Source organism: Dromiciops gliroides, chromosome 1 (assembly GCF_019393635.1).
Source record: "Dromiciops gliroides isolate mDroGli1 chromosome 1, mDroGli1.pri, whole genome shotgun sequence".
Taxonomy (NCBI): Eukaryota; Metazoa; Chordata; class Mammalia; order Microbiotheria; family Microbiotheriidae; genus Dromiciops; species Dromiciops gliroides.
In genome coordinates, this window is record NC_057861.1 from 552,477,910 (window position 1) to 552,490,440 (window position 12,531).

Below are 12,531 nucleotides of genomic sequence, written 5' to 3' on the forward strand. Positions count from 1 at the left end.
AACCCGTTTCTCCAAGAAACAGACATCTGCTAGTAGGTGCCCATCTCTGAGTCCTCCAAGCCAAGTTGTCGGCTGCCCAAAGGAGGAGAAAGTTCCCCAGTGCAAAGGAAACCTCCCTGAAGCCCAAAGAGACCGAGGAATGAAGGACAAATGACAGTAAAAGGACTTCGGTTCATCAAAGGGTCAGCCCTCAGAGAGTAGATGGCCATTTCTGAGTCCTACAAACAAAGTTTTATGGTTCACAAAGAGCCAGCAAGCACCCCAGTGCAAAGGGAAGCTCTTCAAACCCCCAAAGACCCTGTGATGAACAACAAAGGAAATGGAAAGGACCCCAGTCCACTAATGGGCCAGATCTCTGATAGTGAGAAGCCATCTCCAGGACCTTCAAGCCAAGTTTTATGGGTTTTTTTTTTTTTTTTTTTTTTTTTAGTGAGGCAAGTTAAGTGACTTGCCCAGGGTCACACAGCTAGTAAGTGTTAAGTATCTGAGGCCGAATTTGAACTCAGGTACTCCTGACTCCAGGGCCGGTGCTCTATCCACTGCACCACCTAGCTGCCCCCAGTTTTATGGTTCTTAAAGGAAAAAGTAGCCCAGTAGAAAAGGAAGCTCCATAAACCCCAAATAGATCATGGAATACAGGACAAAGGACAGGGAAAAGTCCCCAATTCATCACAGGGCCAGACCTCTCCTAGTGGGCACCCTTCTCTGGGTCCTGCAGGCCAGGTTTTATGGTTCCCAAAGGAAAAAAGAAGTACCCCAATGCAAAGCATTGAAAATACTTTTCGCTAACAACATGAAGAGCTGCAAGTGGCTTGTCTCCAAGAACAAAAGCAGAGGAGCCTAAGGCAGAGGCAGTGAAAGCTGGGAAGGAGACCACTAAGTCAAGTCTCTTCACAGTCATGCCTCCCTGCCAATGGTGTATGACTTCTTTCAGAAGAGGGACTACTTCAACTCCAGATGATATATACTTCAACTACAGAGGATATGTCAGGTGCTGGCCTGATCTTCAAGAAGAAGACAGGGTCGAAAAAGGAGCAGTGGGCTTGGGAAGGGAACAAGAAACAGCAGAGGGAGCTCCAGATCCTGGGGTCCCTAACAGAGGCCACTGGTGGTAAATTCAAGGAGCTCAGGGCACATACCTCTGCGAGGGTTCAACAGCATACCACAACCTCAGGTCAAGCACCAACCCCAAATCCAGATCCAACAACAATCCCAGCTCCAGGCAACTTTACCCACTGAAGAAAAAGTGTTTACCAAAGCAGAGCCCTGCAAGGACCTTCTGTTTCACACCCAGAAATGAAGAAAAAACTAGAATGTCCCATTCAATGTAATAACATGGTTGGATGAAAAAAAATCCCTTATATAGAATTTCATCCGCTACTGTAGGTAGCCACCGACTGGGGCCTGACACTAGGATAGGGGAAAGAATCCCCAAACAAATCTGAGCAGGCAGTTGGTTTTCCCAGAGAGGTCTCAAGTATTCTTTTTTTTTTTTTTTTTTGGTGAGGCAATTGGGGTTAAGTGACTTGCCCAGGGTCACACAGCTAGTAAGTGTCAAATGTCTGAGGCTGGATTTGAACTCAGGTCCTCCTGAATCCAGGGACGGTTTTTGACAAACGTTGAGGTTGGATTCTCTTGGTTTGATTTTTCCCCACAATATTGTACAGATGGCTGGAAGTTTTCATCCCACCAATCTCATTCTACACCTGGCTTCTACGCCCCCTCCTATATGCCTTATGCCATGGACATCTTAGTCCCATGCATCTGATTAGGTCTGACTCAGTTTCCTCCAATATGTTCAGTACCATGGATGTATATCCCATCCACCTATTTTAAGCCTGGAATACTGTGTGAGCAGTATATATTGCTCAAGCGTGCGAATGCTCATATCCCATCATTTCTCTGTTCCTTTATGGTAACCCCCATAATTATCTCAGGTGTCATGATAAATACAGTGTTGGATTTGGCCTTGACATCTGTTACCAATTATATTAGATTTTTAAATTTCTCATAATGGCATGACGATAATTAGGCAGATGATGCAAAAAGTGATGAAACAAAGATAAAAATTAATTTTTAAATTAATATCACAGCAATTGTCTTCTCAATTTACCCTCCACAAGGGGGGGGGACTATAGTAATATTAAGTTTTAGAGAATGTTTCAATTTTTGTTATATGTTTCATGTGTAACAACTAAGATTCTGAATTCCCTTAGACATGTTTTTAAGAACTCTCATTTTTTGATTTGATTATTGACAAAGCTATTTTAAAGTTGTGTTAAGCTCAATTTTGTAGGAAAATTTTCCTGTCTGATTACCAGCATCCACACATCAACCCCTGAAAAGATTTCCATTCCATGACTATACCCGGAGGACATCCCAAGAATCATCTGAGAAAAGACTTTCAAAGACTTTAAATGAACAGTTTGGTTTTGTTGTTTTTCTTTTTCCCTTCTGTTATTATATACACCATTTGTAACATGTATCTCTGCAGAGGCCCTCCCTCTGCAGGCCAGTGTCAAAGTGCTGGTTCATGAGGGACCATCCCTCTGGACAAACTTTCCTTTCTCCCTTTTCTATGTTGTTATTAACATATTGTTTGTTAGCATGGGGTATTATATTGTTATTTTTGACTGTTTCATCAAGGAAACACTCCGTGTTTCTTGAAGAAACAAGGGGGTGACTGTAACAGTTGGCATGACGCCACCTCCTGGAGACTTACCGTAGGAAAGCTGCGCCATGAGGAGAAAGCGCCTGAGGGCAAGACACATGGCTTTTCTTTGGCATCAGGAAGTGATGTTTCCTTGTGGGAGGAAGAGGGGGTGAGGCTGGCACTCTTGCTCTCTCTTTTTCATCAGGACTCTGGTTAAGAGTGGAGCGAGAGAAAAAAAAACTCACAGAAGAATGTGCTGAAATCATTTTCTAACCAAGAACGGCTTGGAAGGTCAGAAGGAGGGAGCTGCTGTGCTGATACAGGAGTCGGGCCCAACCCCACAGTCACCCTGACACAGATCCAGTCTCAGGAAGTTATCACCAGAGAAGGAGACCCCCAGAACCTCTGAATCAGCTGAAGCACCAGTGTGTCTGGACCTAAGCTCACAGTCTGGTGAGTGCGCTGAGCCCTGGGCAGGGGGGAGACTGCAGGGGTCTATGCTGGTGCTAAGGCAGAACTTGGATTTTACACCCCTACTGAGAACCAGGAGGTAGGCTCAAGTTGAAGTGGCCCAGGTCCGGGAGGGGCACAGGCTTGTTGGAGCTAACAACCACAACACACAAAGCTGATTGATTGGCAAGTTGGTCTGGGGTCATCTAGGGCCAGGAAACAAGCTGGGCGAGGGAAGAATCTGATTCTCCTTAAATCATACCACCTGGGACTTCTTAAGCTTGGGATACTGCAGCCTGGAAACAGTGCCTCACTTTAAGGAGCTAAAAGTCTAGTAAAAGAAAGCCAAGATGAGCCGACAGAGAAAGGTGAGGGCCATAGAAAGTTTCTTCAGTAACAAGGAAGACCAAGGGGCACCCTCAGAGGAAGATGTCAACATCAGGGTCCCTATATCTAAAGCTTCCAAGAAAAATATGAATTGGTCTCAGGCCATAGAGGTGCTCAAAAAGGACTTTGAAGATAAAGTTAGAGAGGTAGAGGAAAAAATGAAAGGAGAAATGAGGGTGATGCAGGAAAGACAAGAGAAAAAAGTCAACAGCTTGAAAAGTCAAATGGAAAGGAGGTACAAAAGCTCTCTGATGAAAATAATTGCCTAAGAATGAGGATTGAACAAATGGAAGCCAGTGACTTTATGAGAAACCAATTCACAATAAAGCAAATCCAAATGAATAAAAAAATAGAGGGCAATGTGAAATATCTTCTGGGAAAAACTGCTGACCTGGAAAATAGGTCCAGAATAGATAATTTAAAAATAATTGGTCTACCTGAAAACCATGATCTAGGAAAGAGCTTAGACACCATCTTCCAAGATATTCTCAGGGAAAATTCCCTGAAATTCTAGAAGAAGAAGCTAAAATAGAAATTGAAAGAATCCACCGATCACCTCCAGAAAGAGATCCCCAAAAGAAAACTCCTAGGAATATTATAGCCAAATTCCAGAGCTCTCAGGTCATGGAGAAAATATTGCAAGCTTCCAAAAAGAAAATTCAAGTACTGTGGAGCCCCAGTCAGGATAGCACAGGATCTAGCAGCTTCTACATTAAAGGACTGGAGGGCATGGAATATGATATTCCAAAGGGCAAAGGAAATGGGATTACAACCAAGAATCACCTACCCAGCAAAACTCAGCATAATCTTTCAGCAGAAAACATGGGACTTTAATGAAAAAGAAGACTTTTAGATATTTGTGATGAAAAGACCTGAACTGAATGAGAGTGGAGCGAGAAATGCGCTCTCCCTTTAATAGATAGATGAATCTAGGCCTTTCTCTCTCTCTTTACCAAATTTTTATTCTTCTTAATAAATGCTTAGAAGTCTATCTCTTGCTACAGCTTATAATTTATTGGTAACCACTCATTAGATATTTTAGACAGACTAGATAGAATTTTAGCCCCTTACAGGACAAAGGACAAGGAAAGGGAGACATTTCTTAAAGAAAGAGACATCTGCTAGTAGGTCCTCCAAGCCAAGTTGTATGCTTCCCAAAGGAGGCGAAAGTTCCCCAGTGCAAAGGGAATCTCCCTAAACACCAAAGAGACCAAGGAATGAAGGAGAAAGGACAGGGAAAGGACTCCAGTTCATCAAAGGGCCAGACCTCAGAGAGTAGATGGCCATTTCTGAGTCCTACAAGCAAATTTTTATGGTTCACAAAGAGCCAGAAAGCACCCCAGTGCAAAGGGAAGCTCTTCAAACCCCCAAAGACCCTGTGAGGAACAACAAAGAAAAAGGGAAGGACCCCAGTCCACTAATGGGCCAGACCTCTGACAGTGGGAGGACATCTCCAGGTGTGATAAAAAAGTTTTATGTTTCTTAAAGGAAAAAGTAGCCCACTGGAAAAGGAACCTCCATAAACCCCAAATAGATTATGGAATACAGGACAAAGGACAGGGAAGAGACCCCAATTCATCACAGGGCCAGAACTCTCCTAGTGGGCACCCTTCTCTGGGTCCTGCAGGCCAGGTTTTATTTTTCCCAAAGAAAGAAAAGATACCCCAATGCAAAATGTTGAAAAATATTTAGCTGAAAAGATGAAGAGCTTCTTCAAGTGCCTTGTCTCAAAGGAGAAAAGCAGAGGGACAAAAGAGCCTAAGACAGAGGCAGTGAAAGCTGGGAAGGAGACCACTAAGTAAAGTCTCTTGTCAGTCATGCCTCCCTGCCAAGGGAGTGGGGCTTCTTTCAGAAGTGGGACTACTTCAACTCCAGAAGATATGTCAGTTGTTGGCCTGATCTTGAAGAAGACAGGGTCGAAAAAGGAACAGGGTGCTTGGGAAGAGAATGAGGAACAGCAGAGGGAATTCCAGATCCTGGAGACCCAAACAGAGGCCACTGGTGGTAAAGTCAAGGAGCTCAGGGCACATGCCTCTGCTAGGGTTCAAGAGCATAATAGCAAGTCACGTGGCCATGGAAAGTGTTATGAAGGCCATTGGACCCTCAGTTTGGAGAGTCAGGTGCAGGACAGAGAGAGGAATCCTGTTCAGATCTCATAATTCCCACTAACCTGCCCCCCCTCCCCAGCCCCTATCTCTAAAGATGTTCAAACCGAATAACAGAAAGACTCACTCAGGTATTTCAGTCTTGTTTTGTAGTAGTGTTAATTTTAGAAGGATGACAGGCTTAAAATTTATGTATGTATCCATTGTTACCTTATCTTGGCATATGGTGTAAGATGTTGGTCTATGCTTGGTTTTTGCCATACTATCTTCCAGTTTTCCCAGCAGTTTTTGTCAAATACTGAGTTCTTTTCCCAGAAGCTGCAGTCTTTGGGTTTATCAAACAGTAGGTTACTATAAGCATTTACAACTGAGATAGACTGGATTCTTCTCACCAATACAATGGTACAAGAGAGTTCCAGGGGACTCATGATGGAAAAGGCTCTCCAAATTCAGAAAAAAAAAGAACTGTGGAATATGGATGCTGATTGAACCATACTATTTCTTTTGGTTTTGGTGCTGTTGTTTTTCTATTTGGAGGTTTTTCCTTATTGCTCTGATCATTCTCTTATGGCATGACTGATGCAGAAATATGTTTAATGTTGTTATATATGTATGTGTATATATATATTTATGTATGTGTATGCATGTATGTACATATATATACATGTATATACATACATACACACACACATATCACCTATATTGGATTTCCTGCTGTCTGGGGAAGGGGGGAGGGAGGGGAGGGAGAGAGAAAAATTTGAAATTGGAAATCTTATATAAACAAATGCTGAAAGCTATCTCTACATGTAACTGGAAAATAATAAAATACTTTAATTAAAAAAAAAAGATTGCTTGCTGTCTTGGGGAGTGAAGGGAGGGAGGGAGAAAAATTTGGAACTAGAAATCTTATAGAACCAAATGTTCAGAACTATCTCTACATGTAACTAGAAAATAATAAAACACATTTATGATTAAAAAGAATATAAAAAAGTATGACAACTCTCCCAAAACAATCTAGAATAAAATGGTCTTTTATTTTAGCACTTAGAGAAAGGGACCAAAAGGGAAGTCAAAGACTTTGCCTCAAGGGGAGGAGGTGGCTTAGAGACATGATTCTCTGAGACACCTTTCTCCTCCTCAACTTGAATGAGGCTTGAATGAGGAGTGGGATTCCTGACTTCTGGAGTTATGTCTGCCCCCTGGCACCAATCAGGCAGCAGACACACCTAATGGGCTTATCTGCCTTACTTCTTAGGTGTGTCCATCCTTTAGCTTAGCTTCTCCAGGAGAGGACCTGAGTTAGGCCAGATCTCTATCAGTCCCATCTTTTAGAAACCAGCCAGAAGTCTCTTAACCAACAGCCCCATGAGTGAGCTGACCCCTAGAGACCAGCAGGTTATCCCCAAGACCCAGCATCTGACCTCAAACAAAAGCTGCCTCTGAGCATGTATCTCCTGGGCAATCAAAAGAATTCTCCCTCCCTCACACCCAAAGCAATGCAAGAAACACTGGTTGAGGCCATAGAGAACAGCTACTTTTGTAAAGGAGTATAATGAATTATGTTTATTAATCAATATATTATAAAGTATTAATGTATTAGGGAAGGATGATTAACACAACCATAACCATCCTCTGTGAAAGGACTCATAGTGTCACATGGTATAAGAACAAGTTAGTTATCCTCTGAGATCCTGGATTCTCTTGGAGGGAGCCAACTTTCTCCATTCTGGAGAGGAAGATCTGGGGATCCACTCTGAAAGGAGTAGGATTCCCCCACGAGGTGGCTTGGAATGGCATTGGGTCCAGAATTAGAAGGGATGCAGAAAACTGGGAAACAATTTTTATGGCCAGTACTTCTGATAAAGGTCTAATTTCTAAAATATTTAGGGAACTAAATAAAATTTATAAGAATCCAAGTCATTCCCCAATTGAGAAATGGTCAAAGGATATGAACAGGCAGTTTTCTGATGAAGAAATCAAAGCTAGCTATTCCCATATGAAAAAAGCTCTAAATCACTATTGATTAGAGAGATGCAAATTAAAGCAACACTGAGGTACCACCTAACACCTATCAGATTGGCTAATATGAAAAAAAGGAAAATAATAAATGTTGGAAAAGCTGTGGGAAAATTGGAACACTAATGCTGAGTCTCTCTGAAGCGTAGTATCAGGCTTAAGGTGTTTGATGGAGTCTTCCATCCTCTGGGCTAGGGCCCAATGGTGTTAGATAAGCCTCCTTTGGAGGAGATGGATCTCCAGTAACTTCTTGACATCTTCAGTTAAGAAATGTTGCTCCTGGGGCCCACTGGAATTCTGCACCTGGGAGGGAAGTGACTTTTGGAACCTGGTCAGCTGAAGTGGTGGAGGGTTAAAGGCTTCATAAGATTTCTCAACAATATGGGGCACACCCCATAAAGACTGAAGATGTTTCTGGAGCAGGTGCCACTCCAAGGCCTGGAACTTGGGCAAGTGGATACTTGGGATTTTTGTTGAAGTTTCTTCAGGATCAGTGCTGAAGGTCCTGATCTGGGCTGGGAATGAGGGTAGGTATGGGGAAGGAGCCAGAGGTGGGGTAAAGGGTAGGAGTGGAAGTGGGGTTGGGGATAGGGATGGAGGTGGTGGTGGGGATGAGGTTGGGCATGGGGTTGGAAAAGGCAGAGTGGGTTGATTTGCTGGAGTAGGCAGGTGGAGGTAGGAAAGATTGTTGAAGAATTCTATGGAATTATCCCCTGCTTGCAATTTGGTGGTGACTCTAACCATCAAAGTTGTACTCTTTGGGGTATCACTCTGACCTGGTGAAGAAGTGGACTTAAACAATGACATGTGAATGAGAGAGCCTCTATGGGCCCTGGGAGGGTTGTGGACTTCAGAAATAGTGCTGCTCAGTGGAAATCTAATGACCTGGGATTCAGGTGTTTCCTGGAAGGTAGCCATGGCTCCTTAAGTGTTGTAAGCCATAAACTGTGAGCAGGCTCCTATGAAATGATGCAGAGCAAAGTAAGCAGAACAAAAATGATTAACGCAAGGATGACACTAAGAGGAAACTAACATTGTAGGACAACAGAACTCCGATCAATGCAATGATCAATCATAACATCCAAGAACTGATGAGAAAGCATGGTACCTACTTTCAGTAGACTACTTACTGTCAGATATAGTACATGTGTTCATTTGTTTTGATTAGCTATATGTTTTTTGGTTGTTGTTGTTCTTGTTTTTGTGTTGTTTTGGTGGGCAATGAGGGTTAAGTGACTTGCCCTGGGTCACACAGCTAAGTAAGTGTCAAGTGTCTGAGGCCACATTTGAACTCAGGTTCTCTTGAATCCAGGGCAGGTACTTTATCCACTGGGTCACCTGGCTACCCTAAGCTATACTTTTGGCATAGGAAAGATTCTATGGTGAGAGAGGGAAGTCATAGGGAATATTACTGATGGAAAAAATGATAGTATTTTTTAAAAGAGTGAGTAATCATAGAAAAGGGGAGAGTTACCAAGGAAGTGGAGAAGGGCAAATATTCTGCCTTTCTATAAAGGGAAGAAATAGAATGGAGTCTTCCAGCTATCAAGCAGTGAGCTTGATTTAGATTCTTGGCTAAATTCTAGAATGTAATATTTAAAATGACTGGTTCACAGACACAGAACATTGGAAACAGGGATCACAACTATGAAAATGGCTTGATGATGAACAAGTTATTTCAGATCAAGTTTACTTGCTTTTTTTACAAGGAAGAAACTTGCATATATGGCCTCCTTAGACTCTAGTCAAACAGTTGAGTAGTGCTCATGCTGTTTTGGGGGTCAAGATGAAAAGTTGTTGAGTAGTCAATTCAGGAAGAAAGGGAAGAGTAGTCAATTCAGGAAGAAAGGGAAGAGGAGAAGCATTAAGTGCCAATTATGTACTGTGATGTTTAAAATCTGAATGTGTGGTTGCCTTAAAGTAGAAGCTTTAGCACCAGTCTTTGGGCATTAAGCATTTATTAAAGCAAACTAGGTATTAGTAAAAAGAGAATACATGGAGTTCAGAAAGTTTAAGAAAAGGCCTATCTATCCTAGAGTTCCAGCCTGGTCTGGTTCATCCTCAAGTCTTCCACCAAGAGCCTGCTTCAACCACAAACTGCCCAGCAAACTGAATGTGGAAGCTTTTTATAGGTTCAGAGTAAAGGCAGTCCTTAGATACTGCTTCAAGCTAATTGGTTAGAGTCATCCAAATCCATTGCTTCACTGGACTTGAAGGTGGTCTCCTGTTGAGTTCAAAGTCCTTAGCTTCTGAAAACAATACCTTCTTAAGGGCTGCCAGGTTCAGTTACAATCTGATTAACTTCAAGTAGGCTAATCAGCAAAGTCAATCACTCTCACTTAATTCAATCAGTTTAGATTAATCTCCCATGGGGCCTTTGAGTATCAGCCAAATCCCATTATTTTCTCATAGTACCAAGCACTGTGCTAAACACTTTACAAGTACCTGATTTTATTCTCACAACCACCCTTAGATGTAGGTGCTGTCATGATCCCCATTTTACATTTGAGAAAACTGAGGCAAAGAGAGTCTAAGAGACTATGTCAGCACCACACAGCTATTATGGGCCTGAAGCTGAATTTGAACACAGATCTTCCTGACTCCAAGTTGAGCCCTGTAACACTGAAGTGCAGTGGAGTGCACTCAGTAACTTAGATAAACACATAGAAAGCGTGTGTGTGTGTGTGTGTGTGTGTGTGTGTGTGTGTGTAATTTACAGATGACAGGAAGCTAGGAGGTGATCACTAATACGTTGTATGACCGAGTTGCATTCCAAAAGGATCTCAACAGGCTCTCATGTTTGAATCAAAAGCAATAAAGCAAATTTCTCTCTTTTATTTTGTTTTGTGTTTTTTTTAAGTCAATGAGGGTTAAGTGACCTGCCCAGATTCATACAGCTAGTAAGGGTCTGAGGCCAGATTTGAACTCGGGTCCTCCTGAATCCAGGGCCAGTGCTTTATCTACTGCACCACTTAGTTGCCCCTGCAATAAGGTAAAATTTAACAAGACTAAGTGCAAAGTCTCATACATGGGTTCAGATAATTACCTTCACAAATACAGGCTGGGAGGGTCATGGATAGATGGCAGGTCATTTGAAAAAGGACTGAGGAAAATGGCAGATATTCAAGAGGGGAAAAAATAGGTCTGGGAGTGCTTTGAGAGGTGGCTGAGAACAATCCTTGGTGCAATGGAACTGACTTGGGAAATCTGGGCCCTGGTTTCAGTTTTACCACTGACTAGCTGGATGACCTTGGGCTGATCCCCTTATCTCAGTCTCCTCAGTTTCCTCTTCCATGGAATGAAGGAGTTGGAATAGATGATCACTGAGTTTCCATCAACCTCTCAAATTCCATATGATCCCATATGACTCCCTCTGAATGGGGAAGTGAGGAGGCTGTTTCAGAGGTTCAGGATAAGACATGTGCCAGATACCTTTCTGCTTTATTCAAAGATGCTTCCCATTTCTTTTTCAATCCAAAGCCACAAGACTATGGTTGACCTCTCAGAAGCATTGGAAACCCAAAATTGTCTAAATGTGTCAGCTCTGACTTAGAGGTGACATATCAGGTTAGAGCAAGCCCAGCCAAACACATACATCATCCTGCTTCACAAGCCCAGATGAAACCAATATTAGAAAAAGTCTGAGGGGATAGGAGAGGGAGGAAGAGGGATGGATGTATAGCAGATGATGCTACAGTGGGCATGCAAGAGTATGAGCCAATATCATTCTTTTGTTAACACTGGTAACCCCCTTCTTTTCCTGGATTTTTTTGTTTAATAAACCACCCCTCCCCTGCCACCCCTCCCCCCACACACACACACACACAAAAGAGGAGAAGGCACCTTATCACCTGTCATGTCCTCAGTGGCCTGAAAATCTACAGCATGAACCTGGACCAGAGAATTTGTAGTGTGGTGCTCAGATTCACCCTGTTCTTGTACTCACTCAATGAACTCATTGGTAAGTTGTGCTTTCAAAACTTGGCAGTGTAAATCTTGGAGATCCAGGATTCTAAGAGAGGTTTGTTCCTCGGCCACCTGGATTTCTTCTTTACCCTCTCAGGAGAAGACTTTTAGAGTCTTCAGCTACTGCAGTTTCTTTCAGTCAATGATAGGAATGGTGTGGTCTCTTTGGGACCATTTCTGGAGACTCCTTTACCTTTTTTTTTTTTTGACTCCCTTACCTTTAAGGGAATTCCCCAAACCTTCTCCACTATCTTTTTCTTCAGGTGAAAACTGAACTTGGAGAAACTGATGGACTTGTTCAAGGAGCCAAATAATTTTGGCATGCATCTTGTTTTTCCACATTGTCCTTGACAAGGGAAAATGCCCTTTGTCCCTATGTTCCCCATCCTTGAAGTTGCTTCTTTTTTTTTAAATTCTTTTTTTTGGGGGGTGGGGAGGTAGTTGGGTGGGGTGTTTATGGGGGGGGGCAATGAGAATTAATTGACTGACCCAGGGTCACGTGGCTAGTGTTAATTGCCTGAGGTCTTATTTGAACTCAGGTCCTCCTAAATCCAGAGCCGGTGCTTAATCCACTGTACCACCTAGCTGTCCCTCAAGTTGCTTCTAGAAACTGGGGGCCAGGTCCTTCTGTCTTGGAAATGAAGCTGAATGTTTCATATTTGGCTCTGAAATTTCCCTCCTAGACTGTATATCAGTCATGTATTGTCTGGGTCTCCTCTCTATGAAGGAGGATCTAGTGGAAAATGTATTTTCCTCCCAGTCCCCTCCAGCCTGAGGTGCCTCCCACAGTTGCCTCCCAATATTCCAGGAACTCTTCTCTGCCTCTAAGATTTCTGAAACAACAGTTGAGGCTGCTCTGGCTTACCGAGAATTGCTGGGGGTTTCTTTCCCCTACCTTAGTGTGAGTCCCCAGGTAGTGGATATCTAGAGTAGGGGAAGAAACTCCATGTAAGG